Raw genomic sequence first — 6448 nt, 5'->3', positions numbered from 1 at the left:
ATCTGTAATTGGGCACAAGAGAAAATCTGATGACATTCAGTACCTCAGGCTGCTAGGCTAGCAATGCATGGGAGGTCTCTTGGGACCTCATGTATTTGGAAAATAACTAAAACGAGAAGGAAGGCTATTGCTGTGGGATGCTGCTAGTATGGCATGCCAAATTTTGGCCCTTGGGACTTTTGCCCCTGGTACTACACACGAGTTGTTGTTCATACGCTCAGTTGTGTCTGACTCCTTGCAGCCCCGTGGACTGCAGCACGCCAGGCTTCCCTGTCCTTCACTGTCTCCCGGAGTTTACTCAAACTCATGTCCATTGAGTCACTGATGCCATCCAACCATCTCGTCTTCTGTTGCACCCTTCTCCTGCCCTCAATCTTGGTAAAAGTAATGGCCTAAAAGTATGATTATACGCTATTCCTACTGTTGAAAACTTTATCAGAATTCAGGATTAGATGATAGAGTCGAGAAAATCCTACAGTCCCTGGATTCATTCTCTTCCTGAGATTTCCCAGATGTTAAGGTATTTTGAACCATATTGGCCATAATTGTCCCCTGCAATCTTTCATTTTCTCTGTCCCCTCTCCATACATGCTAAAAATGAAGGAAGCCATCATAGCATAGCCAGAAAGTAGAGGGCCTGACATAAGGTTTCAAACTTTATATTTTACTCTCTACTGTTACCATTATTTCAAATAAGGAAGGATATTTTAATATCAAATTAATAGGAAAGATTACATTTAAAGATTATCATCTTGGGAGTTTCCTGGTGGTCCAGTGGCTAAGAGTCCCAATGCAGGGGGCCCAAATCAATCCTTAGTCAAGGTACTCGATCCCACATGCTACAACCAATAAATGGTGCAGCCAAAGAAATAAATTTTTTTAAATGATCATCTTTCTTTCTCAAAAGAGATTAGCTGACACCTTTATATGGTATGCATATATCATATTGTCTTTTATCTTTTTCATTTCACCTTCTATTACTGAAACCTTTGTCATGGACCAGCACTGACTTGAAGACAAGCACTGGGGAATCAGTCTACTGGGTGGGATCGTAAATGACATGTTCCCTCTAGGAGGGGACTGTAGAGCCCCTGGATGCTCCACCAGCATCAGAATTTCATGAGGACAATGAAGCTGAAGATTCAGGGCCCTCTCGTGTACCGCCTCTTCCAGAACTCTGAAATATATTCACATGTTATATGATTTTATGAAATCTATAAAAGTAAGATATTTTACCCACAATTAGTGAAGAGTTCTGTCTTCCTCCTCCCTGACTTTCCCTTATGTTCAATGCTGTTGCCACAGGCACTTCTGGGGTGAAATGAAGATACCTTCTGTTCACGGTCAGTTCCATATTCAGTGAAGTTGCTGCCAGCTCTCCCAGTGTAGAAACCGCTTCCTGGGACACCCTCACCATTGTTGTTGTTGTTATTGCTTAGTCGCCAAGTTGTGTCCAGCTGTTAGGACTCCATGGTCTTGCAGCCTGCCAGCTCCTCTGTCCATGGGATTTCCCAGGCAAGCATACTGTGGTGGGTTGCCATTTCCTTCTCCAGGGGCTCTTCCCTACCCAGAGATCAAACCAACATCTCCTGCACTGGCAGGCACTGGCAGGTGGATTCTTTACCACTGAGCCACCCTTACCGTACATGCACTGTGCCAACTCACCTGGCATGGTGAGGTTGGAAGGATACAGCCAGTTCAAGAAATGAACCTCTCACATTGCAATTGGCACCAGAAGCACGTGGGTTGTTAATGAGAAACAGGTTTGAAATCTATGGAGACAAGACTTAGCCTGCAAAATTGATTCCAACATCAGACATGCAAAAAAGCAGTGAAGGAATCAGTTCTCATCTACACCTTGTCAAAGCAGAAGTTCACCTCTGTCAATAGTATACTCAGTGATGCAGTATATACACAGTTATAAAGACTCAGACATTATTTTTTCTTTTTTATGAGAATGGCATACTAAATTTCAACTGCAACTTGGCCGGAAGTTTAGCTTTTTGTTTTAAGTGAGAAATTACAAACCCCTGAGTTGATTTTTATATAAAGCATAGCTTCTTTTATAATGTGAATGTGTTTAATAGATAGGAAAAGTTAAGATAAGTATCTACATTTAAAATAAATAAAAATGTTAACAGTTTACTTCTTTGCAAAAGCAGTTAGGATGAGAATAAAATAAATTGAGCTTAATCTAATCTCAAGATTCAGATCAGATCAGATCAGTCCCTCAGTCATGTCCGACTCTTTGGGACCCCATGAATCACAGCACGCCAGGCCTCCCTGTCCGTCACCAACTCCCGGAGTTCACTCAGACTCACGTCCATCGAGTCAGTGATGCAATCCAGCCATCTCATCCTCTGTCATCCCCTTCTCCTCTTGCCCCCAATCATCAGAGTCTTTTCCAATGAGTCAGCTCTTCACATGAGGTGGCCAAAGTACTGGAGTTTCAGCTTTAGCATCATTTCTTCCAAAGAAATCCCAGGGCTGATCTCCTTCAGAATCGACTGGTTGAATCTCCTTGCAGTCCAAGGGACTCTAAGAGTCTTCTCCAAAGTTTAAAAGCTTCAATTCTTCGGCCTCAGCCTTCTTCACAATCCAACTCTCACATCCATACATGACCACAGGAAAAACCATAGCCTTGACTAGATGAATCTTTGTTGTCAAAGTAATGTCTCTGCTTTTGAATATGCTATTTAGGTTGGTCATAACTTTCCTTCCAAGGAGTAAGCGTCTTTTAATTTCATGGCTGCAGTCACCATCTGTAGTGATTTTGGAGGCCAGAAAAATAAAGTCTGACACTGTTTCCACTGTTTCCCCATCTATTTGCCATGAAGTGATGGGACCAGATGCCATGATCTTCGTTTTCTGAATGTTGAGCTTTAAGCCAACTTTTTTACTCTCCTCTTTCACTTTCATCAAGAGGCTTTTGAGTTCCTCTTCACTTTCTGCCATAAGGGTGGTGTCATCTGCATATCTGAGGTTATTGATATTTCTCCCAGCAATCTTGATTCCAGCTTGTGTTTCTTCCAGTCCAGCATTTCTCATGATGTACTCTGCATAGAAGTTAAATAAACAGGGTGACAATATACAGCCTTGACAAACTCCTTTTCCTATTTGGAACCAGTCTATTGTTCCATGTCCAATTCTAACTGTTGCTTCCTGACCTGCATACAAATTTCTCAAGAGGCAGACCAGGTGGTCTGGTATTCCCATCTCTTTCAGAATTTTCCACAGTTTATTGTGATCCACACAGTCAAAGGCTTTGGCATAGTCAATAAAGCAGAAATAGATGCTTTTCTGGAACTCTCTTGCTTTTTCTATGATCCAGCGGATGTTGGCAATTTGATCTCTGGTTCCTCTGCCTTTTCTAAAACCAGCTTGAACATCAGGAAGTTTATGGTTCACATATTGCTGAAGCCTGGTTTGGAGAATTTTGAGCATGACTTTACTAGCGTGTGAGATGAGTGCAATTGTGCGGTAGTTTGAGCATTCTTTGGCATTGCCTTTCTTTGGGATTGGAATGAAGACTGACCTTTTCCAGTCCTGTGGCCACTGCTGAGTTTTCCAAATTTGCTGGCATATTGAGTGCAGCACTTTCACAGCATCATCTTTCAGGATTTGGAATAGCTCAACTGGAATTCCATCACCTTCACTAGCTTTGTTCGTAGTGATGCTTTCTAAGGCCCACTTGACTTCACATTCCAGGATGTCTGGCTCTAGGTCAGTGATCACACCATCGTGATTATCTGGGTCATGAAGATCTTTTTTGTACAGTTCTTCTGTGTATTCTTGCCATCTCTTTGATTAGATTAACTGTAAAATCTTTTTCAGATCATACCAAAAACAACAATTAAGAAAAAGTGATAAATTTAAAATAGAAGTAGCTAGTAGGTGTTTAGATTACTTGAAAAATCTAAATAATAAAGAAAGGTGAATTATTGAAGAATGTTTTAGATTTTGTTTTTGCTGATTTGACATCTACAAAGATATACAGTAAATATAATGAGGAGGTGGACATCAAACTTATTCATGTGTCACCTATTCAGAGTATTTACAATCAATCACTGCATAGGCACATTTTTGATGAACTGAAATCTTTATGGTCATAAATGAAAGAAACATGAGAGATGTTTTCCTAGATTCGACAGTATTTTAGGTTGAAATGTGTCCTTTTAAAATTCATATAAGACTTTCCTGGTGACTCAGTGATAAAGAATCCACTTGCAACACAGGAGACATGGAGATGTGGGTTCAATCCCTGAGTCAGGAAGATCCCCTGGAGAAGGAAACGGAAACCCACTCCAGTATTCTTACCTGGAAAATCCCTTGGACAGAGAAGCCTGATAGGCTATAGTCCATGGGGTCGCAAAAGAGTCGACATGAATGAAAGACTTAATCACCACCAAAATTTACATTGGAAGGTTGTTGCTGAGCCATGAAAGACACCGGGATTCTTGGCCTCTGGTGGAGAGAAATTCAATCTGGGGCCAGTGACAAGGCTTCATCTCTCAGAGCTTTTGTGTAATAAAGTTTTATTAAAGTATAAAAGAGAGTAAGTTTCTGACATGGACATTAGAAGGGGGCAGAAAGAGTGCCCTCCTGCTAGTCTTTAGCCAGATGTTTTGTCTGTTAGAAAGTTATTAATCAGATAAGAGAGATACCTCAAGGCTGACAGAGTTTCACCAGGCCCCTCTGCCACAATATGCATTTTTGAGATAGGATGGCATGAGGTGTATCATCCCGCAGCCATAAAACATTTGATATGAATACTGATTTATTAAGCTATTATCCGCCCAAGGTTTGAGAAAATAAAAAATGTTAGTCTCAGGTGGAACGATTTTGAAGAAAGGCCAAGTCCAAGGCAAATACACAGTTTCATTAACATAGCTTAAGAAAAACAATTCCGGAAGAAAAACCGCAGTGGTTAGCTCAAGGTTTGAAAGGAGTTAAGTTCAAGTGGAAACAGGTGTCATCATGGCAACACAGACTTTCAAGAGAAATCTCCTTTTAATTTTGTATAGAGAAGGAAAAAAAAAAAACCTGACACTTGGAATTTGTTTCCTCCTGCCACTTCAGGAGAGAGAAAAAATGTCTGACCCTTGCAGCCTGTTTCCTCCATTTGGAGACCCCTGGCCTTCCTGCCTGTTACCCTCTCAATATGTTGAAATCCTAACACCCACTACTGCAGAATATGACTACATTTGGAGGTAGAGCCTTTAAAGAGGTGATTAAGTTAAAATAGGGTCACTGGGAAGAGCCCCAACTCAACCTGCCTGGTGTCCTAATAAGAAGAGGCGATTAGGACACAGACGACAAAGACCAAGGGGCCACCTTGGGAAGACGCAGCAGGAAGGCAGCCGTCTACAGGCCAAGAGGAAATGCCTCAGGAGAAGCCAAGCCTGCCAACACCTTAATCTTGGACTTACAGCCTGCAGAAATATGAGAAAATAAATTTCTGTTGTTTAAGCTACCCCATCTGTGATGTTTTGTTATGACAGCCCTGGAAAACTAACACAGACAGCAATTTAAATGTTTCATTTCAGTTTCAGAGAGCCACACAAGGGAATTAATAAACATATTTTAATGGCTTTTTTCATGTTTGTGAGATTTGTCAACTTTTAAAAATTTGTTATGCTTTTCTGATTCTGTGGAGAAAAACTTACCTAATTTTGTATTATTTTTCTTAAAAAGAAGTCTAAAATTTTACAAGCTTCAGGCTCCACACCACCTGGCCTTCACTGGAGGCTCAGTGGTAGAGAATCTGCCTGCAATGCAGGACATGCAGGAGGCATGGGTTCAACCCCTGGGTTGGGAAGATCCCCTGGAGAAAGAAATGGTAACTAGCGCCAGTGTTCTTGCCTTGAGAATCCCATGGACAGAGGAGCCTGGAGAGCTACAGTCCCTGGGGTCACAAGAGTCGGACAGACTGAGTGACTAAACAACAAGAGGTAACTCAGCCCAGGTTGAGAGTTGCCGTCCTGTGAGGCCAGGGGTGTCATGCTTTGGGCACTTTACAAAGGGTGGGTCATCGCTGATTATGGGCTATGGTATCAGTTTAGTGAATCCCAATCAGCACTGGCTTTTTTTTCCTCAACATTTTTTAACAGCTTTATTTCGGCATGATTGATTAGGTCAATTTAGAGTGCTTATTCAGAATATTCTCAACAGATGGAAACTGGCTGATTATCAACATTATACTGTTTTGCTTGCTTTATTGAAGTATAGTTGATTTACAATGTTGTGTTAATTTCTTCTGTATGCCTAAGTGATTCAGTTATGCATATATCCTTTTTTATATTCTTTTCCATATGGCTTATCACAGAATATTAAATATAGCTCCCTGTGCTATACAGTAGACCTTATTGTTTATCCACTTTATTTATAATAGTATGCATCTGCTCACCCCAAACTCCCGTTCTATTCCTTTCCCACCCCCTTGGCAACC

The sequence above is a fragment of the Bos javanicus genome, chromosome 6 (assembly GCF_032452875.1).
Source record: "Bos javanicus breed banteng chromosome 6, ARS-OSU_banteng_1.0, whole genome shotgun sequence".
Taxonomy (NCBI): Eukaryota; Metazoa; Chordata; class Mammalia; order Artiodactyla; family Bovidae; genus Bos; species Bos javanicus.
The sequence above is the reverse complement of the archived record's forward strand: the minus strand, read 5'-3'. Positions refer to the sequence as shown.